The following is a 25,299-nucleotide window of genomic DNA, read 5'->3' on the forward strand; positions in this document are numbered from 1 at the left end:
CCTCCTTCAAAATATAAACTGGTAAAACACTAATAAAGGACGATTTGGCAATATCGGTCAAAATTAGCACTATCAAATATATATTTACTATTTTCCCCAGAAGTACTATCTATAGCACTTTTATTCAAAAGATATGTTTGCATATACACACAATAGCATGAACACATTTACTCATCATTGCAACCCAATATTCTTTAAGAGTGAAAAATCTGAGGGTCCAGGGCTTATTTCTCTGTCCAGGCATTGAAAAACTAACTCATCTAGTTCATGACAATTACCTACACAATGGAATACCATGTGGATAAAAAGATGTTTTTTTAAGTGAGAGGAGATAAAGAACCATTCTATGTGCTAATATAAAAAAGACGCCCAATGGGGCAGAGAGTGAAGAGAAAGAATTTGGATAAAATAAGAGCACAAGAAAGGGCAGTCAACTTGTCAACAACCTTTTCATACTTTTTGCCTTTTTAACCATTTAACTATTCAAAAACAACCACATGTTGCTTTATATATAATGAGTATTGGCTTTCTGTTCCTTTTTTTCCATCTTGGTATATTTCTATTATTTACTTATTGTTAGCCTTCCAGTGAATGGAAAGCAGTATTTCACTAACAGTACTTCACTAATAGCCATAACGAAGCTGTTAAAAAAAATGCAGTCAAGTAAAACAAGACTAAATAATTACATCTGTCTATGCCAATAGTCAGCAATAAAATCGTTTACACTTAAAAGTTCTAAGAATACTAAGGCAAATAAATACAAAGGAATCAAACCCATTTTAAATCGCTTGTGGAATAAATACACCTCTTCCTTTGCCCTCCATATATGCCATCCTTATACAGACAACCTTACCCCCCAAATTATCCAAATTTTACCGCAGCTAATGAGCCTTTAAATAAGGAATTTAAAGAGTCTCTTATTGAATATAAATATTCCAGTCAGTGCTACCTTCTAAAACTAGCTCTATAATGAAAATTCAATTTTGTCAAATATTATTCACATGTTTAAATAAAGGAGGGTGTGAGTCATTAATAAGATATAATAGAAATCTCCCCTGAAAGAAAGCAATGAGCACAATTTTTACACCATTTCTTTACTGTATTTGCTACTTCCCACAAACTCCTCTTTGATTACAGATTAGGTCTTTCCAAGACAATTTGGCAGCAAGATGCCAGCAAAGTATTGATGGCCTTCCTCTTTGCACACAGCCTTATTAGCATTTCTAGAGCGGCACTGCACACGCCGGCTTTATAAATCACGCGCGCTCCGTGGTGAGCACAGTCACCAGTTACCTAACAAACAAAGACTACGCATGCATTGAACGAATCTTTGAATATATGCTCTGATAATTAAATTCCATCATGGTTTCTACCTTTAAACCTGCAGACAAGCAACACTGAAATTAAAAGCCATCCACAGTGCCCTTATGTTGGCCATGAAATGTCACTTATATAGTTCACATCCAATTACTGAACACAATCAGTTAGAGTATCTATTTTTTACATTAAAACAAGCAGAACCCAGCAGAGGGGCCTGTCGGTCGCACCACATGGCTTAAATGGATTTCTCACATTTCAAATATCAAGCAGTCCCTTTTGCAGAACATCTCACTAAGGGGGTTGGCCTTTTAACAAACAGAGCGAGCCAAGTTGAAAGAAACATTCAAAAGGCAGGTTATGCTGCAAAGCTCAGCTCAGAGAGGGAGACATCTGCCTCGTGTTAAAATACAAAATCGTTAAGGATCTTTTATATGAAAAATAAATACACATAAAAGGGAGCTTTTCCCCCCCTAAGTCTACTAGCAAAGAGGCACAGTTATGTTAGTAGCCAAGAGTAGTTGTTGAGGGACACGAGTGCGTCTTACGGAAATAAAGAGCCCTCCCTACTCAAAAGGTCTATTAATTTCCCAGTGGTGAGGAACAGAAGAAAACCCTCCTTCAGCCCTTGCTTGGAGCCCAGAATTGATCTGCCACCAGACACAAGGCCATGTCCCTCTGGGTGCTACTGTTTGAGCTAAACTGGAGTCTGCATCACTGTGATTCACGCAGGTAAACTCAAGCCCACAGATGAATAGAAATACAAATTCCAGCTTGCTGCGTACCCTCACCAAATGACCTTTAAAACAAGATCAAGATAACTCCCCTAAGTCCTCTATCTTTAGAAAAGCTTTTACTGTCAAAAGAAAACCTTACTAACCCGACTCTTGGCAATTAAGAGATAACACAGTAACCACTTATTAACAATATTACCATATTCTACAATTTGAAGGTGAAAATATCTAGCAAGGGAATTATATGAAATAATTTTCTAACTCTACCATCAATGTTATGTCAGATAGGCTAAGAAAAGAAACTGTCAAGAATTTTAATTGGCAGTAAATAATCACTGGGACATAAAAGCAAACAATGCCCAAGGAAATTTAATCTGAACACATAGTTAAACCAGCTCCCTAGGGAATTTATACAGGCCTCTTTGCATTTATGCAGAAATCAATAATACCTCAAATCAAGCTCTGGGACAATGAATGGTTCTTAACTTTTGTTAAGACTTCCTTTCTCAAGAAAATGAACATGCCATGTAAATTATTTAAAAACTGTCCGTACTTTCGGGGGCAACCAGTTCAAGAACTACTCACTTAGCACCAACTACTATATACTCGATAACTCATACATTCAAATACCATGAACTGACCCAGGGGCTGCAACAATGGGCTCAAGCATAGGAGCCATTGTGAGGACGGTGCATACCCGACTGTGTTTCCTTTTGCTGCGCACAGACAGGGTCTCTATGAGCTGGAAACAACTCAATGGCACCGTCCACAACCATGCATTGATGTGTTTTGTTTTAATGTCCACATCCCAACCATCAACTATATCAAGAGAACCAAAGGGCAATAGTGTAACACCAATTTTATGTCCCAGTATTTCAAGAAGCTAAAATCATGTCTTGTTCATAGGAGACACTCAAACAAATAATGAATTAGTGAATAGTTGACTGACAATAAAACACAAAGATTTAACTGTCCCCAAATACCAATGTAGTCTAACAGATTTACTCACAACTTAAAGTTAAAAACAGAACAATAAAAAAAAACCCCAAAACCTTTACTTGATCACAAACCAGTGAATTAATAGATGCTTGATACTCATACATGCTAACTAAACCCAGCTTTTCGTCCACTTGGTAATAACTGGACATGAGGTCCTAACTAATCCCTCTACAAATGCTTATAGCAGGTGACCCTATGAAATTCATTAACTACATGCTAGTTCTAGATTCAATTTTACCAAGTTTTAAATAAGCAGCTAACTTTTGCAATAAATTGTTTCTAAACCAAAGGGTAGAAACAAAAGTGTTCTATTTTAGGTTTTCCATTTGTGTGCATTGTGTCTCCATAATACAATAATCCCATATTCAGCTACCATGAAACCATTCATTATTGTGCCTCTAGAGGAGCTCTGGTATCATAATAGATTAGGATGCTGTGGTGGATTATATTTTAGGCTGCTAACCACAAGGTCAGCAGCAGTTCAACACCAGTAGCTATTAAAAGGGAGAAAGTCAAGGCTTTCTATTCTATAGTTAGTCTCAGAAACTAAAAGGGGCAGTTCTGCCCTGTCCTACAGGGTCACCATGAGTTGGCATCAACTCAATGACAATGAGTTGGTTGGTTGGTACTATGTGATAGAGTAATATTCTCTCATTCTAATCAGATCGCTATGATGATCATATCTTTTAAAAGAATGTTATATATATGGAATCTAGTACATTTTAGTTAATCTAGTCAAGAGATTACAATGTACAGTCTACATCTAGATATGCCTTCATATTACATAGAACATATCCATCTATTAGATAACAAAGGTAAAAGATGTAAAAAGAAAAAGATTGAAAACAAATAAATAAACAAAAAGATTGTAGGATGCATATTTTAATAAGAGTTTTAAAATTATTACTTTATATTCAAATCAAGTAGAAATGGAAGCTTCATACATCAGAGAATATATGGCCACATTATCCTTCATTTTCCAGGAGGGGTAGGGGAAAAAGGTGAAGAAAGGAACAGTAAATGGGAAATATGCCAGGGTATATCTTTTATAGTTCCCAACTCACAGCACCTGACAAAATAAACACTACCTACCATTTTCAGGTAAGTATATCTGAATAGACTCCTAAGAGCTAATTTCTAAGTTTTCCCACCAAAAAGCAAAAAGAAAAATTTGGTACTAAAGCATGAATTCAGAAAATTCTCCATAAAAAGTGGGACAGGAGAAAAGTCAAGGGAAATAGAGGAAAGAGCTGGGAGGCTAAGGGCATTTATAGAGGTCTACATAAAGACATGTATATATGCAAATACATGTATATATGAGGATGAGGAAATAGATTTATGTGTGTACGTTTATAGGTTTAGTATTAAGGTAGTAGAAGGACATTGAGCCTCCACTCAAGTACTCCCTTAATGCAAAAATACTTTATTCTATTAAATTGGCATTCTATGATCCTCACCTTCCCGACACAACTGCTGAAGACAAAGCAGGTGAATAAGCAAATGTGGTGAAGAAAGCTGATGGTGCTGGGCTAACAAAAGATATAGTGTCTGGGGTCGAAAAGGCTTGAGGGTAAACAAGCGGCCATCTAGCTCAGAAGCAACAAAGCCCACATGGAAGATGCACACCAGCCTGTGTGATCACGAGGTGCCGAAGGGATCAGTTGTCACGCATTAAAGAACAAAAACCCCTATCATTGTGTGCTCACCTCCATGGTGCAATCGCTGAAGACAAATGGGTGCATAGGCAAATGTGGTGAAGAAAGCTGATGGTGCCCTGTTGTCAAAAGATACAGCATCTGGGGTCTTAAAGGCTTGAAAATAAACAAGCGGCTATCTAGCTCAGAAGCAACAAAGCCCACATGGAAGAAGCACACCAGTCTGCGATCACGAGATGTTAAAGGGATCAGGTATCAGGCATCATCAGAACAAAAAAATCTTACCATAGTGAATAAGGTGCGAAGTGTGAAGTAGAGACCCAAAGCCCATTTATACGCCATGGAGATCCCCTTGCAGAGGGGTCTCAGGGAGGAGACAAGCCAGACAGGGTGTGATGTAGCAACGATGAAAAATACAACTTTCCTCTCGTTCGTAAATGCCACCCCCCATCATGATAAAAACTCTACCTTACAAATCTGGCTAGACCAGAGGATGCACACTGGCACAGATAGGAACTAGAAACACAGGGAATCCAGGACAGATGATCCCTTCAGGACCAGTGGTGTGAGTGGCGATACTGGGAGGTTAGAGGGACTGTGGGTTGGAAAGGGGGGACTGATTATAAGGAGGATCTACATGTGACCTCCTCCCTAGGGGACAGACAACAGAAAAGTGGGTGAAGGGAGACGTCGGACAGGGCAAGATATGACAATATAATAACTTTTAAATTATCAAGGGTTCATTAGGGAGGGGGGAGGGGGGATGGAGGGGGAAAAATGAGGACTTGATACCAGGGGCTTAAGTGGAGAGTAAATGTTTTGAGAATGATAAGGGCAGTGAATGTACAAATGTGCTTTACACAATTGATGTATGTATGGATTGTGATAAGATATGAGTACCTAATAAAACGATTAAAAAATAACACCCTCCAGATCAACATTAGAGAACAAAACAAAACGCAAATAAAATAAAATGAAGGAGGTTAAAACTAGATAAGTAAACACAGTAAAAGGGAGAGACATTTCCTAAATGAATTGGCAATGTAAGCGATAAGTAATTTGGCAGGGACCTTCCCTTTGAAGTTTGTCATCCCATCCTGGGACCCTTCTGTAAATAGAATCCTGCCACCACCTGCCCCAAGAAGGGTAAGCAAGTTACATGAAAACACTACTATTATCTGTATTTCATGTACTACTCAAAAGCATCCAAATGTATGGATTATAACAAACAATGAATAAAATAACAAAGAATAGGAATTCTAAGCACTAAATTGTGCTCGTGTGGGATCTGTACACAGGCATTCAAACAGAATCAGGAAATACTGCATAATCAACAAAGGGAAGGTATGTAGCTGTGTTATGTCCTTTCACGTTACTTGTTCAATCTGTATGCTGAACAAATAAACCAAGAAGCAGAACTCTATGAAGAACACAGCATCAAAACTGAAGAAGATTCACTAACAATCTGCAATATTAAGATGATACAACTTTTTTACTTGTGAAAAATAATGGTGCCTTGAAGCACTCATGAAGGGCTGACTTATGTGACAAAGGCCCAAGACAAAATGCAGCCTTCACGTATGCCTGAACACAGAAAATTAAAATACTCACTACTGGACCAACAAACTAAATGACTGATCTATTTGAATCCACACTCAATGCCCATGGAAGCTGTAAAGAAATCAAACAGTGTATACAGCACTGCAGAAATCTGCTACAAAAGACATCTAATGAAATTCTAAAAAGCAGGTATGTTGCTTTAATGACTAATGTGTGCTTAACCCAAGTCTTTTCAATCACCTCACATACGTTCAAAAACTGGAAAATGAAATCGAAAGAATTAGCTATTCAAACTGTGGTGTTGGCAAAAATTAATGAATAAGCCTTTGATGGTCAGAAGAATAAACACAATGACCTTAAAAGAAATACAACTATAAGGTCTTTAAAAGTGGGAGGAAAAAAAAGTAAAGAGGGCAAGACATGAGCTCTAATACTTTGTACATGGCAATAGGAAAGACTACTTACTAAAATAGGTATATCATATTTGATAAATCTGAAGGCCAAAAGAAAACAAGGAAACCCATCAATGAGATGGGCTGGCACAGAGCTGCAATGCCACCAACAATCATGAAGACTGTACAGGACTGGGTAACATTTAATTCTTAAATATACAAGGTTGCCAAGAGTAGCAGACAATTGAGCTGTAACAATATAGTAGACATTGTCAAGGCATACCAGTAGCAGTGAGACTCAAAAAGTTCAGATTATGCTTTTGGAACTTAATTTTCTACTCAAAGAAACAGGGATTCTAGAAGAAATGCAGATTATAGCCTTGTTGGCCTATGAGATGAGACTGGAACATACAAATAAGGAAACAACCTGAGGTTGCTTAAGGTCATATCATCAAAAGGCCCCAGAGGCCAAGCAACAGCAGGCTAACCTGATCTCTAATACTGCAACTAATCTAAGTCTATCAAATATACTTCATGAATTTATAAGGATGTTTTCAAGTGAACTACTGGTCACCTTCTGAGGTTAAATTGGTTTCAATATAAACAAATCTGTCTTAGAAAAGAAGTACAGACAGAACCTGCGTCTTAGCAGCAAGATTTCAACTCATGTATTTCGACGTGTTATAGGAGAGAACAATCTGTGGAGAAAGACATGGTACTTGGTAAAGTAGAGGGGCAACAAAAACATAAGAACAATTGTGGAGACGGTCCAAGGCCAAGCAGTGTTTCAGTCTGTTGCACATACGGTTGCTAAGACGCCTAACAGCAACAACGCATTATTAAAAAATTCTTTATGAGTTTGGGTTCATAAAGGAAAAGAATCCAGCCCTGCATTTCTATGTGCAATTATTCTAGTTAGTCAGATCAAAGACATACAACAATAAATGAAAATGAAATGATAGACTATCAAAACTTTGTAACTCCTGAAGAATCAACAGATAGAACCTAATAGCATTAAAAGAGCTGCAGCAACCAGGACCACCACTAGACACTTTGTATCTCCTGAGGAAAGCACAGAATAACACTGGCCCAAGGGGTTAGAACTAAATCTGATCAAGCCTCTGGATCCACAAATACTAAATCACCAGAAATGTGAGGGAGCTTTAAAAGATTCATGGAAAATTTGAAGTAAGGTGATGTAATTTTTCTACAACTCTTTTGAAAAACCCATATACAAAGGTAAAGAACTATTTTTAAATTTCATGATACTATCAGTAAATCCAGATTTGGGGAAACTCTAAAAGTCAAATGGCATGGGACTTCAATAAAGTATTAGAAAAGAAAGGGAAGTGAGGGAGAGACTCTGTTCATTTGAAAGGCACATTATGGCAAGATTAAGCTACAATGTTCTGGGAATCCACATATCCATAATAAATTTATATAGAAGTGTAAAGAAATGAGTATGACTGCTGTAAAAATTAAGTTAATTTGGTAGGAAAGGAAGGAATAGGTACAAAAGGAGACTTGAGATAGCTGCCACAGTCCATTCCTTGGCCTGGTGAGTGAGTGCGCATTAGCACAGCTCATTGAGGGATGTATGTGTTTGCGTCATCCTTATCTGTACTTTATAATGAGATTTGACAGCAACAAGAGCCCACTCCTATCATCCCTCACCTTACACTTTCTGTGAGGAAAAAAGGCATCAGCTAAGGCTCCGCATCCCCAGGGCAGGAAATATGGCAAAAGGGGCACCCCTACAGGAAGGGCACATCACAGAGATATAAAGGAGAACTTCATGGCACACCCAGATTTCAGCTGGGAAATGGATGCACACTAGATGCACTGCAGCAGACAAAAGATGTACTTTACCATGCTCACAAATGTACACATATAATTATGTGGCTTCTCCCTAATGTCAAAACAGCACCTCCTCCAAAAGAACTAAATTAGACAATGTGTGTGAGACAATAGAGACGCAACATAAGAAAGCAGCTGGAATTATCACAGCACTCTGCAAAAAGAATGGACAGCTGCTTGGCACATAATAAACAAGCTCTTGCTGATCTGGGCTTATCAAAGTGATCATCTTAAGACCTAGGACACCAAAATATAAAGGCAATTTAAAAATATAAACAAGAAAAGCAAAACGTCTAAGAGTAGTAATATATAACAATATAAAGTATTAATATTTTTATATCTCAAATGCATAGTAATTGCTATGGGCATAAAGTTTCTGAAGGAACAGACGAGGCTGCAAGCCTGTAAAACCTGACAAATTTCCTTATCTCTTCCCTCTCACTCATCCACCAAGAGTCAGTGTCAAAAAGTGCTGGACACTGTAAATTCCAGATCTTCCTCATTTCTCCTATACCAGTGCTCTTGACCGTCCTAATGCCGCGACCCTGTAATTCAGTTCCTCATGCTGTGGTGACCCCTAAACATAAAATTATTTTTGTTGATACTTCATAACTGTAATTTTGCTACTGTTATGAATCATAATACAAATATCTGATAGGATGTATTTTCATCGTTACAAATTGAACATAATGAAAGCACAGTGATGAATCACAAAAACTGTGTCATTATATATTTTGAAATAGTTATTTCTAATGAGAAATAAATGAAATTTTGTCTTGAAGCTGGTGTAGCTTGGGTAATAGTCTTCACGCCGGGTACTAATATGTGGGCGCATTTGCACGTGGGCGGGCCTGCCTGGAGATAGCTAAAGGAGTGGTGTCTCTCTCGGTTCCTAAGCCCATCGGAAGTGTTTTCTGATGGTTTTAGGCAACCCCTGTGAAAGGGTTCCTACACCCCTAAAGGGGTTGCAACCCTCAGGTTGAGAACCGCTGTCCTATACAGATTATTACATCAGGACCAAGCACAGGTTTTAAAATGACAGAGACCTGGTTTCAAAGTATTCCTTTCCATACTACCTGGTCTCGGGCAAATTACTTAGTTTCTCTCAATTACCATTTGTAACTTGTCACAAGAGTTCTTCTAACCAGCACTTCCACCGGCCGGGCCCCAGCCCGGGCTGCCTGCTGCCCTTATGGGGCCCAGCAGAGACCTTCACCTGGGCCCCCCGAGGGTGGGGTCCCCCTCCCAGCTTCCCAAGAGGAGGAAAAAAAGATACCTGCGACATGACAAGCCTCCCTACACCTACCTGGCCATGATCGCCCTGGTGATCCAGGCTGCGCCATCCCAGAAGCTGAAACTAGCCCAGATCATCCGGCAGGTCCAGGCCATGTTCCCCTTCTTCAGGGACGACTACGAGGGCTGGAAGGACTCCATCCGACACAACCTCTCCTCCAACCCATGTTTCCGAAAGGTGCCCAAGGACCCTTCAAAGCCTCAAGCCAAGGGCAACTTCTGGGTGGTAGACGTGGGCCTGATCCCAGCTGAGGCCCTGCGGCTGCAGAACACAGCTCTGTGTCGGCGCTGGCTAAGCAGGGGCGCTCGAGGGGCCTTCACCAAGGACCTGGGCCCCTATGTCCTACAGGGCAGGCCCTACCAGCCTCCCAGCCCCCCACCAGCACCCCACGAAGGCTTCAGTATCAAGTCCCTGCTGGGAGACCCAGGGGAGGGATCACACTGGCCCCATCTGCCTCCAAAGAAAAGTTCAGCTCCAGGCAGCATGGGGTGCAGCGTGCAGGAGAGGGTGCCCATGCCACCCCAGCCCTCTGAAAGACCCCTGTGGCCCTTCTGCTCACTCCCTGGACCCACAAGAGGGCGTGCCTCCGAACAAGAGCATCTACGACGTGTGGGTGAGCCACCCTCGGGACCTGGCTGTCCCAGCCCCAGGCTGGCTGCTCTCCTGGTATGGCCTGTGACACGCTCCCCGGCCCTGCTGTGTAAGAGGGAATCTGCAGCCTCAAGTCACCAGTGACAACCATTTTGAGCCCACATTTATTGGATGACACCCCTTGCCCCCTAAAGGGTGGCAGCCAAGCTGGGTCCAGATCTGACTGTCCCTGGAGGCCGGTCTGTCTTGGCTTTCCCCTCCCCCACCCCCAAGGCGCAAGGCTGAAAGGAACTGGCTGGGCTTGTCCTAGCAGCAGCCCTGTTCTGTCCCATCTTCTCTCTGCCCTCTGTCCGTCTGTCCATCCACCCATCAATCACCATCTGTCACCTCCCTTCCCTGGCTCTGGGCTGGGGGAGGGAGAGCCCAGGACCACTCACCCAGCACCCTCCCTCAGCTTTCACTGAAGGAGGTAGCACCTTTACAGGGAGCGTGAAAGAATGGAGCCTGGCCCCATGTGGGCTCGGTGGGGGGTGGGACTCAGTAACAATAAAAGAGCTTACAACATTAAAAAAAAAAAAAGAGTTCTTCTAACCAAAGTATATCCAATTCTTAACTTCAATTACACCATTGGACTGCATCTCTTCTCTATTTAGAATGCAAATTCATTGGTAGCAAAGTGCTCTCTTTTGGCCACAGCACCAATACATTTTGCTCAATAACTATAAACCATCCCTTCCCAGCCCACTCCCTCTGCATTCTGGAAATCAGGTCTTCTTCAGGTACATTTATGTTATTTTAGAAGTTTCATAATTAGTTCTCTCCATTTCTCACTTAACCTTTTAAAAGTTTAGTTCTATCATTGTGTGTCCATCTAGAGGAAAATCCATGATTCCTCATCAATTCACAAATAAAATCTAGTTTTAGAACCTATAAGGGTGATTAAGGTTGAACAATAGGTTAAACAAAAGCTAATGAACATGTGAAGAAAATCACAATGGTCACCACTGACTTGCATAAATACGGACCACAATAAAATAATAAAAATGCAGTTTTCAGAGTCCAACAAGCCTGTGCAGATTGAAGTTTGTCCACTCCCTTCACAAAGCTATGTTAGAATCCAGCATTTAATAAAAATTCTCTGCCTCCACCTTTTGCCTAAAAACTCTTCTGTTCACCGAAACTGTCCCTTCTTCTGGGTACCTTTGCCCAACGATCACACAGGAACAGCATTCCTGGACTTCTAGATTTCCCACCCTATGTGTCAGTCCCTGATATAAAAGGCTCATCTTGAAAAACTTCAAGCACCAACAACTATCTAACTCACATGCAAGGGTTAATCATTCGGCAATTAACCAAAAGTTTCGAACCAGCAGTGCTCTCTGGCAGAAAATATGGGACAGTCTGCTCTCATAAAGATTTACAGCCCAGGAAGCCCTACGGAGCTGTTGAAATCTATTCTTACAGGGTTACTAATCAGAATCAAATTGACAGCAGTGAGGTTTGTCTGTCATGCTGTTACTGTTTGGTACCACCGAGTAGGCACTGACCCATAGCAAACTTATGCACAAAAGAACAAAACACTGCCTGGTCCTGAGCCATCCCCACAATAGTTCCTATGCCTGAGCCCACTACTGATAACACCACTGTATCGATCCTTTTCATTAAGGATCTTCCCTTCCTTGGCTCCCCCTTCATTTTACCAAGCATGATATCCTTCCCCAGGAACTAGTTCTTCCTTATGTCCAAAGTATGTTAGGCCAAATCTTGCCATCCTTGTCTCTAAGGAGCACTCTGCCTTATTTCTTCTAAGACATATGGGTTGGTCCTTTTAGCAGTCCATAGTACATTCAACATTCTTCTCCAGCCCCACAGTTCAAATGCATCCATGCTTCTTTGGTCTTCCTTATTCAATGACGAACTTTCACATCCACATGAGGCAACAGAAAATACCATGGCTTGGCTCAGCAGAACTTTAGTCCTCCAAGTAACATCCTTGCTCTTCAATACTCTAAAGAGATCTTGTGCGGCAGATTTACCCAATGCAGTTATGTCTTTTGATCTCAACGGCTGCTTCAGTGAGCACTGACTGTGACTCCAAGAAAGACACAATCCTTGACAACTTCAACCTTTTCTCCATGTACTGTATTACCTGTTGGTCCAGCTGTGAGGATTTTGGTTTACTTTGAATTGTAATGCATACTGAAGGCTAACTGATCCTCATCAGCATATGCTGCAAATCCTCCTGACTTTCAGCAAGCAAGATTAAGTCATTGGCATATCATGGGACGTTAATAAACCTTCCTCCAATCCTGATGTCATATTCTTCACATAATCCAGCTCCTTTGATGATTTGCTCCGGATACAGATTAAGTAAGTATGGCAAGAGCAAACTGTAATGCACACGTTTCCTGATTTCAAACTATTCAGGATGCCCTTGTTCTGTTCTCACAATTGCCCCTTGGTCCAGGTACAAGTTCCAAATGAGCACATTATGAAGTGCTCTGGAATTATCATTTCCCCAAGTTTACCCATACTTTATTATGATTCACACAACTGAATGTCTGTGTAGGGTCAATGAAAGACAAGTAAATGTTTTTCTGGTATTCTCTGCTTTGAGTTAAGACCCAACTGACATTAATGATATCCCTTGTTCCACATCCTCTTCTGAATATAGTATGAACTTTTGGAAGTTTCCTGTCAATATACCACTGCAACCACTGTTGGATGGTTTTAAGCAAAATTTTACTTTCATATGATATTGCTTTGTCATGGCAATCACTATTCCAAGATCTGGAGACAACGCAGTAAACAAATTAGGGAAAAAAAACCCAGCCTCGTTGGGTAAATCTGCCCTACTGAAAAGGAGACCAGTTCCTGTATCTTTTCCCCTGCCAATGGACTTACACTGCATTTTGTACTCAGTAATCTTAAATAGCGAAAGTTCATTTACTAACAAATTCTATGCAGTTAACTTAACCCTGGTTTGCCAAGGTACTCAAAGCTCTCACTTGAAAAACATGAAAGCAGTTAATTAACATTGTTATTTAACATTATGGATCACACCTCAATGCTCCCAACTGAACCTATGTAGGATATCATGATGAAAAGAGAAAAGACTGGAATTGTTGAGAATTTTATTTTTACCCGAATCTACCAATGTCTATAGAAGCACCAGTCAAATGACATATTGAATTGGACATATCTGATGCATGAAAGCTCTTTTAAAGTGTTAAAGAGCGTTATGTCACTTTGAGGACAAAAACCACAGAAGAATTAATGCATCTGAATTATGATGCTAGTGAAAAATATTAAGCATATAAAAGATTGCCAAAATCCCCCCTCCCTATTGAACCCTTGATAATTTAAAAATTATTATTTTGTCATATCTTGCCCTATTGGACGTCTTCCTCCACCCACTTTTCTGTTGTCCATCCCCTAGGGAGGAGGTCACATGTAGATCCTCCTTATAATCAGTTCCCCCTTTCCAACCCACAGTCCCTCCACCCTCCCAGTATCGCCACTCACACCACTGGTCCTGAAGGGATCATCTGCCCTGGATTCCCTGTGTTTCTAGTTCCTATCTGTACCAGTGTACATCCTCTGGTCTAGCCTGATTTGTAAGGCAGAGTTTGGATCCTGATAGTGGGAGAGAAAGCATTTAGGAACTAGAAGAAAGTTGTATTTTTCATCGTTGCTACATGGCACCCTGACTGGCTTATCTCCTCCCCAAGACCCTTCTGTAATGGGATGTCCAGTGGTCTGCAAATGGGCTTTGGTTCTCCACTCCGCACTCCCCAACTCATTCACTATAATAAGATTTTTTGTTCTGATGATGCCTGATACCTGATCCCTTCGACACTTCATGATCACACAGGCTGGTGGGCTTCTTCCATGTGGGCTTTGTTGCTTCTGAGCTAGATCGCTGCTTGTTTACTTTCAAGCCTTTAAGACCCCAGATGCTGTATCTTTTGACAACAGGGCACCATCAGCTTTCTTCACCACATTTGCTTATGCAGCCATTTGTCTTCAGCGATTGCATCATGGAGGTGAGCACACAATGATATGATTTTCTTGTTCTTTGATGCCGGATAACTTACCACACAAAAAATTATTATCCACATGGTAAGAATTACAGAGCACAATGCTACCCTAAAACAATTAAATAACGGAGCAAATTTCCCCACATAGACTCCATTTTCCTCATCCTTCCACTACCCCATATCTGATGAAGTCAGCTCCAAATTCACCAGTTCATTAAGCAGCCTAAAAATAACTGGGAAATGAGACTAGGCAAGGGAGTGAAGGTAGAGATTTGGACAGAGCATGTGTGGAGAGTCTGTGACAATATCTTGAGCTACATTGCCCAAAACCCTTAGGTACCCCTGGAGAATGTTCCCCTCAATTCTAAAACCTTGTGGGTATGCACTGGGAAGACAAAAGAATAATGAAATGTGTCATGCTGTATCGGAAAGATTTTATCCTCTTTAAATCAAACTTTAGCTCATTACTATGGAGTCAATTCTGATTCAAGGTGAGCCTATAGGTGAACTGCCCCAGTGAGTTTTCTAGACTGTTAACTTTTTATGGGAATAGAAAGCATCATCTTTCTCCTGCAGAGGGGACGTAGGTTTGAAATGCTGCCCACACTGTTAGCAACCCCACACATAACCACTACACAACTAGGGCTCCTTTCTTCCTCTTCAGAAGAGTTCCTTTTATTTATTAAAAGATCATTTTATCGAGGGCTCTTACAACTTATAACAACCCATACATCAATTAAATCAATCATATTTTTACATATACTGTCATCATTCTTTTGTAGATATTTGCTTTCTATTGAGCCCTTGTTATCAGTTACTTTTTATTTTCCCCCCTTTTAAATGATTTATTGGGGGCTCTTATACCTCTTATCATAATCCATATATACATCGATTGTGTCAAGTACATTTGTACATTTATTGCCATCATCCTCAAGCATTCTCTTTCTACTTGAGCCCTTGGTATCGGCTTCTCATTTTTTTGCTCTCCCTTCCTGCCCCACCTCCCTGAGGAACCCTTGACAGTGAAGTTTATTAAGAAAATTATCTTGCGACAACATAGGCCTTCCAAAAGTAAATCATTCTCTTGGGATAAGGTAAGAACCTGAATTCTGATAACAGAAAATAAAACTGAAGGCAGACCACATTTTCCCACAGTTCACTAAAGACCAATCCTTTTATAATACAAGGAGCTATAAAAATTACAAATATGAATGGCAATAGTTTGGAATTTATTTTACATCAGAAATCAGAATTGTTACTTTGTTGCTTTTATTAGCTACTATCCTGCCATTGAGTTAGTTCTAACTCACAGCAACCCTGTGGTAAAACAGAACAAACTACTGCTCAGTCCTGTGTTAGAACCCATCATTGCAGTCACTGCGTCCAATCATCTCAGCAGGGGTCTTCCTCTAGCTCTGACCCTCTATCTTGACCAAAGACTGGTCTCTCCTAATAACAAGTACAATGTATGTGAGCAGTTTGATTTACCATTCTCGCTCATAAGCAACATTTTGACTTTTTTTGTTTTGTTTTCTTTGGGGGGGGGGGGGAAGGTGTACTTCTTCCAATACAGATTTGCTGCTTCTTTTGATGACCCATGGTATCTTCAATATTCTTTGCCAACACTGTAATTCATATGCATCAATACTTCTGTGTCCTCTTTACTTATTGCTGTAGCTTCACATGCATATGAAGCAATTGAAAATACCATGGCTTGGATTCAATGCACCACCGTTTTCCATGTGGCATTAATTTAACACTTTAAAAAATATCTTATGCAGATTTTCCCAGTGAAATGTGTCATTTGATTACTTGATTATTACTTCCACAAGAGTTGGTTGTGGATCCAAATAAAATGAAATATATATTTTTAACAATTTACTGGGGCTCATACAACTCTTATCACAGTTCATACATATACATGCATCAATTGTATAAAGCACATCTGTAAATTCTTTGCCCTAATCATTTTTTTCTCCTCTTTTCTTTTTTTACATTTTATTAGGGACTCATACAACTCTTATCACAATCCATACCTATACATACATCAATTGTAAAAAGCACATCCATACATTCCCTGCCCCAATCATTCTCAAAGCATTTGCTCTCCACTTAAGACCTTTGCATCAGGTCCTCTTTTTTTTTTCCCCTTCCTCCCCTCTCCCCCCTCCCTCATGTGCCCTTGGTAATTTATACATCATTATTTTGTCATATCTTGCCCTATCCGGAGTCTCCCTTCCCCCCCTTCTCTGCTGTCCCTCTCCCAGGGAAGAGGTCACATGTGGATCCTTGTAATCAGTTCCCCAAAACGAAATTCTTGACTTCTATCTTTTCTCCATTTATCCTGATGTTGTCTACTAGTCCAGCTGTGAGGGTTTTGGTTTTTTCTACACATTGAGTTACAATCCACACCGAAGGTTGCAGTATTTGATTTTCATCAGCAAATGTCTCACATTCTCACAGTTTTAGCAAAAAGATGTGTTCCCTACATACAGCATGGAGCTTTGCTCCAATCCTAATGCCAAGTACTTCATATAGAACAGCATCTTTAATTATCTGCTTAGCATATAGACTACTATGGTGAAAGGACACAGTGCTGATACAAATTTTTCCTGATTTTAAACCAGGCAATATTACCTTGTTCTGTTCTAACAACTGCTTCTTGATCTGTGGATAGGTTCTGCATGAGCACAGGTTCTGTATGTTTTAGAATTCTGATTCTTCTCAAGCTATCCATCGTTTGTTATGGTCCACATAGCCACATGCCTCTCCACAGTCAATGAAACACAAATAATTATATTTCTAGTATTCTCTCCTTTCAGCCAAGATCCATGACATCAACATTGATATTTCTCATTCCATGTCCTCTTCTGACTCTAGCTAAAATTTGTTAGTTCCCTGTCAATGTAAATTATCTTCAGAAAAATATTACTTCTATGTAATATTGATGATATTGTTAGATAATATCCACATTCTGTCAGGTCATCTTTCTTTGAATTAGATATAAATATGGTATTCTTCAAGCAGGATGACCAGGTAGCTATCTTCCAAATTACTTGGCATAGTGCTTCTGGTACTTAAAATCAGTTTGTTGAAACATTTCCAATGCAATATATCAATTCAAGGAGACTTGCATTTAATAAAAACCCAAATAATGATTGTTTAAAGTAAAATTAAAAACATTAAAAAAAAATAAAGTAAAAGTCTGTCTTTAAACTTTGTGCAACATCCTGGCCCACCAACCCTTGAGGACAATATTCCCACTCAGAGCAGCCAATCCACAGAGAGGACCATATGGCCGGCCCAACTATATGACATGACATCCCTCACTAACCCATACCTACAGGGGACAACACTGGAGACACAGTGTAGGAATTCATCCCAATCTGATCCCACCACACCAAGGGAAAACACAAAGGGCGTGAAACAGAAGAACAAGGGGAACAGAGCAAAGAAGTCCCCAGGCAATACCAAAAATAGACTTTGGAGGCAGGGCTTGGTGCTCCAACAGACTCGATGGAAAACACTCCTAAAGGCCAACAAACAGTCCGTGAACTAACTACAAGTCTTTCTTTCTTGTTGTGTTTTGTTTTGCTTCTTGTCATTGGCTTGTTGGTGGTGGTGTTGTTTTATTTTGTTGCTTGGTTTTGCTGGGTCTTTTTTTTGAGCATGTTATTATATCCACAGGTCTATCTAAATAAGATAGGCTGGATGAGCAATTTGGAGGAGAAAACAACGGGACCAACAGTTCCGGGGGAGAGGTGGGAAGGTGAGGGTTAAGGGAGTGGTGTTAACAAACCCAGGGACAAGGGAACAACAAGTGATCCAAATTGGTGGTCAGGTGGGTGTATAATGCCTGGTAGGGCATGACCAAGGGTAATGTAACCGAGAGGAATTACTGTAACCCACATGACGGCTTGGCATGATAGTGGGACAAGAGGAAAGTCAAGGAAAATAGAGGAAAGAGCTAGAAAGAAAAGGGCATTTATAGAGGTCTAAATAAAGGCATGTACATATGTAAATATATTTATATATGAGGATGTGGAAATAGATCTATGTGCATATATGTAGTACAGATTTAGTATTAATGTAGCAGATGGACATTGGGCTTCCACTCAAGTAATTCCTCAATGTAAGAATACTTGGTTCTATGAAACTGGTATTCAATGATGCTCACCTTCCCGACACAATCTCTGAAGACAAAGCGGTGCATAAGCAAATGTGATGAAGAAAGCTGATGGTGCCCAGCTATCAAAAGATATAGCATCTGGAGTCTTAAAGGCTTGAAGGTAAACAAGTGGCCATCTAGCTCAGAAGCAACAAAGCCCACATGGAAGAAGCACACCTGCCTGTGTGCTCACAAGGTGCCAAAGGATCAGGTATCAGGCATCAACAAATAAAAAATAATATCATTGTATGATCACCCCCGATACGAATGCTGAAGGCAAATGGGTATATACTCAAATGTGGCGAAGAAAGCTGATGGTGCCCAGCTATCAAAAGATATAGTGTCTGGGATCTTAAAGGCTTGAAGTAAACAAGCAGCCATCTAGCTCAGAAGCAACAAAGCCCGCATGGAAGAAGCACGCAAGCCTGTGTGATCACGAGGTGTTGAAGGGATCAGGTATCAGGCATCATCAAAACAAAAAAATCTTACCATAGTGAATGTGTATGTGGGGGGGGGGGCAGGGATGAGGGGGTTGTGCGGAATGGAGACCGAAAGCCCATTTGCAGACCACTGGACATCCCCTTACAGAAGGGTCTCGGGGAGGAGATAAGCTAGTCAGGGTGCGATATAGCAAGATGAAACATACAATTTCCTCTAGTTCTTAAATGCTTCCTCCCCATCCACTACCATAAATTCAGTTCTACCTTACAAATCTGGCTAGACCCGAGCATGTACACGGGAACAGATAAGAGATGGAAACACAGGTATGAGCCCCTAATAAAATGAGTTTTTTAACTAAAAATAAAAAAGTGTACAAGACAAACTTTTACTTTAAATCACTATTATTAAACTTTTTATTATACATAACCAGTTATTACTTTTTTACTTTGAAATTTGTGATGAGTTTCTTTAAAAAAAATCATTTTATGGGGGGGGGGGGCTCTTAAAGCTCTTATCACAATCCATTTGTACATTTGTTGCCATACAACCAGTTATAATAACTAATACTCCTAATTTTGTATACCACTGTAACAATCTCAAGGCAGTGTATTTCTTCTTTTTATTGTCACGTGAGAAGAGCCCTGTGAAGTAAGCAGGGCAAGTTACTGTATCTCCATTTGACAAATATGGAAAATGAATATCCTAAAAAGTTTAAACCTGGTCATAAGTAAAACAGCCAGCACTGAAAACAGAAGCCGTCTGGGTACTCTTCCCATAAGAGTTATCTACCTTTCAGTGAGGTGAAATTACTTCATCATGATGACACAAAATACAATATAAATGATCAGGGGTGCGCGTAAACAACAAATCACATAAAGTGTGCCCGCCCCTGGTTAGAAAGACACCCAAAAAATGCCTCAGTCAACAAGTTATTACAAAATCAGATTTCATGACTATAGAAATAGTGTACTGCATTTTTTAGAGTAATAACAGGCCATATGTGAAAAGGAGAATGGAAAAGGTAGAACTCTTAGGTGACTTTTATTAATAAGTTAGCCAGGAATACAGCAAGTCAGCTATGATCGAAAAGAATAATATAAGCTCACATTAGTGTAATAGTACAAACCCTCAAACCAAGTCACATAAAACCAGAGCCACTAAAAATGGACCAAGGAGTTCTTGTGGCACAATTGTTCAATGTTCAGCTGCTGAAAGACAGACCTGGCCATTTGCTGCCATATCAAACTGCAGCACATGGGGTCACCAAGTCAACCAATATGGATACATAGCATCTAGTTTTTTATAAAAAAACAACAGTTTGGAGAAGCAACAAAGTCCACATGAAAGAAGCACACCAGCCTGTGTGATCATGAGGTGTAAATGGGATCAGGTCTCAAGCATCAAATACCCAGAACTGAAAAATTGTATCACTGTGAATGAGGGGGCGTGTGGAGTGGAGACCCAAAACCCATCTGTAGACCACTGGGACATCCCTATATAGAAGGGTCACAAGGAAAAGATGAGCCAGTTAGGGTGCTGTATAGCACTAATGAAACATACAATTTCCTAGTTCTTTAATACTTTCCCTCCCCCCTCACCTCTACCCAATATCATGACCCCAATTCTACCTTACAAATCCGGCTAGACCAGAGCATGTACGCGGGTACAATGATCTACATATAGCCCCCTCCCAGGGGGACAGACCACAAAAAAGTGAGTGAAGGGAGACATTCGTCAGTGTAAGACATGCAAAACAATTTTTAAAATAAATTATCAAGGGTTTCATGAGGGAGGGAGAGTAGGGAAGGGAAGGAGTGGGGAGAAATAAGAAGCTGTTACCGAGGGCTCAAATAGAAAATGTTTTGAAAATGAAGCTGGCAACAAATATACAAATGTGCTGGACAAAAAGGACGTATGTATGGATTGAAATAAGAGTTTTACGAGCCCCCAATAAAATGATTTTAAAAATACTTTGGATAATATTATAATAATGAGGATATTGTAGTGTTCTTCAGCATGAACAAGACAGTGAATGATTTTCAGCCCAATTAGTTCGGAATTGTTCTTTACTGGTGATGACAGGTTGATATGAAGCCATCCCCCTCTCACTTCCCATTATGTTCTGTGAGCAAAGAGCAAAGTTATTAAAACACTGCTAGTTAGGATAAGCTCTGTCTTCTGAGACTGTGGACTCATTTTCCCTTGGGCAATTTTTCTGTACTTATATGATAGTAAATGTTGTTTCATGAGCAACAAGCTCTTACAAAAGGTTTTCTCTAGTCCTGAATTTCTGCTTTAACATCAACAGGCACACACACATTTTTGTTTTATTCTTTCAATTTAGCCTTTCAACTTGTGTGTCTAGGAATAAACGAACAAGGGATATGATATGCAAACGAAATTTGGACAGTGAATAAGAAAGACTATAGGAGAATGGAAACATCTGAATTATGGTATTGAGAAAGAATACTGAAAGCCCCATGGACTGCCAGAAATACAAACATATCTGTGTTGGAAAATGTACCGCCAGAATACTTAGGGGGGAAGTTGATAAAGAGTTGTCCCATGCACTTTGAACATGTTATCAGAAGAGATCAGTCCCTGGAAAATGACATCTTGCTTGGTAAAGTGGAGGGTCAGAGAAAAAGGAAAATTCTTGACAAGATGGATTGATACAGTGACTGTAACAATGGGCTCAAAATGTAGCAGTAATTGTGAGGATGAAGTGAGACCTGGCAGTGTGCCCTTCCCTTGAACACAGAGCTGTTATAAGGTGGAAGTGACGTGATGGCATCTTACAACAACAAAGGATCTGAGCAGGGGATACATTTAGTAGAGATGAGTCCTTTCAAGGACTACCTGACTATGAAAAAATTACATGGAACAAGATGGGGGAGTTACTAACAGTGTTACAGGCATACCTATGGAGACAGATAAAAAGCCTTGGTTCCACAATTTGAACCCACCAGCCAACTCTACAGGAGAAAAGACCTGTTTCCATAAAGATTACAGCCTACTTGAAACAATTCTACTGGGTATATTAAGGTCACCATGCGTTCGAATCAACTTGTGATGCAGTGAACTATTTGATAGAGCTTTTCTAGCCATAACTTACTAACTCCCACCAAAGTACTTTTCCTGAAGGGTGTCTGAATAAGAGAAGGTTGGGAAAGAGGTTGATAAGATTATATGATCCTGCTTTAAATGACTAATAAAGCTACTTGTGATTAGAAAAGCTTTGAACTCTAAAATGGAGATTGGTTAAATTTACCATCCTGCTGGGTATGAGTCGTTCCAGCAGTGGGGGCCAGAGCCCCCCCCCCAACACACAGAGGGAGGTCCAACAAAACACACAGCCTTACTACCATGGAGGAAGAACAACAGGAGTGGGATGCAACCTTTGGACCCAAGATCCATGAGTGAAGATCTCCTATAATCAAGGAGACAGCTGAAGAGTAGCAGAACCAAGGGCGAGAAGGCATGACTGACTGGCTTCAGCCATACTGCGGTGCCTAGGAGCTAGAACCAAGCACCTCCAGGGGAGGCTTATGATGGGATGCAGTGCCTTTGGGGACTACTTAAAGCTTTATAACACTGACAAAGACAAGGAGCCAGAGGAGCCCGGAGGTCCAGTGTCAGAGAGGGCCCTGCCTTTAGGCATAGGCTGTCTTGACTAAGAATTACATCTTCAGCATTTCTAGTCCTGGATTGTAATTTGATAAGTGACTAATAAACCCCATAATTGTGAATACTATCCTGAGTTCTGTGTGGCACTGGACAATGAAATTATCAAATATAGCAGAGATGCAGTGTGCCTTGGGATGGTTAGAGTGTGAACTGGTAATGAAGTTGGAGGTGGGGGCCTGTCTACTGTGGCCTCACAGGAATAAGCAGTAGAATGATGGCGAGTTTCTCATTCCTCTTTGTGAAGTCAGAGGAGGCCGGATGCCTCTCTCATGGCATTTTTTAAAATACCACTCAACTCACAAAACAGCAACATGAATACAGCTAGGAAAGTTGAAAGGTGGGTAGACAGACAGCAGACAGATAAAATAGGAATTTATTAGCTCATAGAAAAATTGTTTTCTGTATATAACTTTCCGCTACTTCCTAAATGCTTCCTCCTCCCCCACTATCATGATCCCAATTCTACTTTACAAATCTGGCTAGACCAGAGGATGTACACGGGTAGAGATAGGAACTGGAAACACAGGGAACTCAGGGCGGATGATCCCTTCAGGACCAGTGGTGTGAGTGGTGATACTGGGAGAGTTGAGGGAGGGTTGGCTGGAAAGGGGGAACCGATTAGAAGGATCTACATGTGACCTCCTCCCTGGGGGACAGACAACAGAAGAGTGGGTGAGGGGAGACGTCGAAGAGGGCAAGATATGACAAAATAATGATTTATAAATTTTCAAGGGTTCATGGGGGAGGGGGATGTGGGTAGGGAGTGAAAAAATGAGGAGCTGATGCCAGGGGCTTAGGTGAAGAGCAAATGTTTTGAGAATGATGAGGGCAATGAATGTACAAATGTGCTTTATCAATTGATGTATGTATGGATTGTGATGAGTTGTATGAACCCCTAATAAAACGATTAAAAAGAAAGAAAACAAAATGGCAAGAATAAATCGTTATCTATTTGAAAAAAAATTGTTTTCTGTTTTAGTTCGTTTTTTTTTAAAGGAAGGGGTGGGTAGTGATTCTCCACTAACTGCATGCCTTGGTGAATAAGAGGGATAAACAAGTTGGAGTTTCAGAAAGTCCCTGGGCAAATAGCATCATCTCTTAATTCCATTTTGTCCCACTATGAACTTTTTGAAGTCCTCCTAACAGTTTCTACCAGCTCAGCAAATAATAAGTCTGTTGGCCATTCGAAGCCCACACCGTATTTTTGTGAAGTTTCACTAGCACATAGCCAGCAGACCACATACACACAGTCACAGTCCCTCATTTAGATACTGCCTATGGCGCTTTTATGTCAACAGTAGAGCTGAGCAGTAGCAACAGAGAACACAAAGCTTGGAAGTTATCTGTCACCTAGCATTTATTAAACATGACAGATGCCCCTAGCATGAATACTAATAAAGGGAAGTTAACTGATGTTCACCTCTTAGTTCTTCTACTGGTAGTTAAAATAGCAAGTCCCTGACCATGTCATTTGTGCTGATGCTGATTTTCAGAGAGATATTTGAATTCTAAGAAAGAAAAAAAAAAATCACACTGCATCATGTTAAACCAGGTCTCTAAAATTATGATCTAAATAAACCCATCTGAAAAAATATATAAGGGACTGGGAACCTGGGTGAAAATAAAAGTCAGCATGTTAGAATTCCATGCCTGAAAGACTTTGATACAAAGGAACAGACCTTGCAGCCCAGCTAGGGAAAACCCTGTCAATGTTCTTTGTGACAAGAAAGCAAGTCTCTCAGCAACACAGGCAGCCTTCGATCGGATTCCGAGCCAAGTTATATGTTAAAGTGTACATACAGGAGACATTATTTGATCTAGGCAATAATCGAGCCCATAAAGCAAGATAATTTTCACTGTGATTTCTCAAAATAAGTATTTCACTGGTTTGTTGTTTTAAAATCATCAATCCTGTTGAAGTCCATCTCCCAGAACCACTAATTCCTCTGCTCAACTAGTGATTGTCACTGTGAGGGTAATTACATTTCCTCAAACTTTATCATTTCACCCAAGCAGAACAAAGGCTGCCCGCTCCTCAGTCCTTCTGCCTTCCTCCCTCAAATCCAAATGGGTGTACATCTTCTTTTTCAAATACAGCCGTATGTTCAGAATTCCAAGAAAACTTAATAAATTATTATGACAAGACACAAGTGTATACTCTAAAAAGTCTCTCTTGAGCTAAACTATAGTGACCTAGCCTTGCCTCTCTTTTGCTCCTAGAGAAACAAACACCCGTGTCCTTCAGTTTCTCTTTCAACCATTATGAACAGATGGTAACAAAAGAGCTGGGATTGTGGTAGGGGAAAAAAGAAGCAAGGGACTCTTGATATTGTTCCCCCAATAATCCAACAGTAAACAACTGCCCAGACCAGGTGGAAAGGCAGCACAAAGAATCAAGTAACCCATGGCTTATGCAAAGACGACCTTCAGATGACAGGGTAGATTGAGGGCACGCCCACCCCCCTCAGCACATGTTAACTCATGAAACTGGCCCTGGGGCATGGGTTCTGTGATGATCAGAAGCGGCCTCTGGAAAAGGTTTGTAGCTGCAGTCTCGTGGGCGA

The 25,299-nt window shown here is 40.5% G+C and overlaps 1 protein-coding gene and 1 pseudogene across 4 annotated transcripts in view; one reads left to right on the forward strand and one right to left on the reverse strand.

Annotated features, from left to right (window-relative positions):
* Positions 1 to 25,299, reverse strand: part of RERE (arginine-glutamic acid dipeptide repeats) — a 535,168-nt gene that overhangs the window by 246,177 nt on the left and 263,692 nt on the right. The window lies entirely within an intron of this gene.
* LOC142433089 (forkhead box protein H1 pseudogene) lies at positions 9,707 to 10,487 on the forward strand (annotated as a pseudogene).

Source organism: Tenrec ecaudatus, chromosome 1 (assembly GCF_050624435.1).
Source record: "Tenrec ecaudatus isolate mTenEca1 chromosome 1, mTenEca1.hap1, whole genome shotgun sequence".
Taxonomy (NCBI): domain Eukaryota; kingdom Metazoa; phylum Chordata; class Mammalia; order Afrosoricida; family Tenrecidae; genus Tenrec; species Tenrec ecaudatus.